The 1,518-nt window shown below is 34.5% G+C and overlaps 1 protein-coding gene across 1 annotated transcript in view; it reads left to right on the top strand.

The window, feature by feature from the left end:
• Positions 1 to 1,158, top strand: part of LOC115221259 — a 15,547-nt gene extending 14,389 nt beyond the window's left edge. Inside the window, exon 5 of the transcript XR_005002927.1 lies at positions 1,140 to 1,158. The gene's annotated coding sequence lies outside the window, so the exon portion shown is untranslated. The remainder of the gene's footprint in view (positions 1 to 1,139) is intronic.
• Positions 1,159 to 1,518: the final 360 nt, after the last annotated feature.

Here is a 1,518-nt window from a genome sequence, read left to right as displayed (position 1 = left end):
AAGGCTTTGGTTGGCCTGAAGATATGGTAGAAGACACTTGTCGAAAGTGCCATGTATTGGGGTTGAACCCAGAACCATGTGGTTGGGAAGCGAAACTTCTTATCACACAACCACACCTGTGCCTTTATGCCACACCACTTTACCTATTAACTTCCTTGTATTGTGATTGGAGGACATCTAGGTGATAGCCATTAGTGTTTTGTATGTTTGGACAACTGTTTTTGAAGAAAAACTTCTTCCTGTTATGTTTTTGGTCATTTCACAATAATTAATTTATTGAGTGAGAAGAGTTAATTGACTAATTGATTTAATTGTGTGGGGGTACTTTTTAATACTTGAAAAGGGTGGGAAAATAATAAAAATTATGTTTTCATGAAATTTCAATTTTATAATTATAATTTTTTTAATATATATAATTTAATGATTATAATTTTATGATATAATATATAATTGCGTTACAATTTTTTAAACAATTTTAGAATTATAAAAAGGAATTATAAAACAATTCAGAGTGTAATAAAAAGGGGTGGAAATAAAAAAAAATTATAAAATATGTGACAAAAAATTTAACCCATAAAATTATACAAATGTGTTTATATTTTTAAAATCATGATTTCCTATATCGATTTTTTTTTTTGTGTATTGGGAAGGGAAATGGGATGTGATGATGTTCATACCTTGTTTGAAGGTTTTTCTTTTTTATTGTTATGGTGTTAGTCAGCAGGAAGGGTCAATCCCCATGACTTGTGTGGGGCCTCCCAAGCTGGTTTGATTAATCATTTATCTTTTATCTTTTACTTGTTTCAGTCATCAGACTGTGGCCATGCTGGAGTACCACCTTGAAGAGTTTTTAGTAGAATGAATTGGTCCCCGTACTTGTTTAGTTTTTAAACTGGGTACTTATTCTATTGGTATCTTTTGCTGAACTTCTAAGTTGCAGGGACAGAAACACACCAACGCCAGTTGCCAAGTGGTGGTGGTAGCACAATCATAAACACACACTCTCTCTCTCTCTCTCACACACACACACACACATAGACACTCTCATACATGCAATCCCGTGTGCACCCACACACAAACACACACACATGTAATCATGCATACACTCAAATTCACACACACACATGCAATCATGTGTGCACACACACACACACACACACACACACATACACCCCCCCCCCCCCCACACACACACACACAGCAGTTTTCTTTTCAGTTTTCATCTACCGAATCCACTCACAAGGCCTTGGTCATCCTGAGGCTATAGTAGAAGACATTTATTTGCCTAAGGTGCCACTCAGTGAGACTGAACCCAGAACCAATTATATTTATTGATTTATGGTGAAAATGAATTTCCGGATCTTTTCGGTTTGAACGGCAGTTTTAAAAAATAATTTCCACGTAACTAAAAACACTTTTAAACTTCGTATACTGGTAGAATGTGTTTATAATACATCTTTTTCTCTTGGCTTTATTGAGAAAATTCTATAGTTTGTAAGATATTTGTTTTTTTTCTTC

Source organism: Octopus sinensis, linkage group LG18 (assembly GCF_006345805.1).
Source record: "Octopus sinensis linkage group LG18, ASM634580v1, whole genome shotgun sequence".
Taxonomy (NCBI): Eukaryota; Metazoa; Mollusca; class Cephalopoda; order Octopoda; family Octopodidae; genus Octopus; species Octopus sinensis.
The sequence above is the reverse complement of the archived record's forward strand: the minus strand, read 5'-3'. Positions and strand labels throughout refer to the sequence as shown.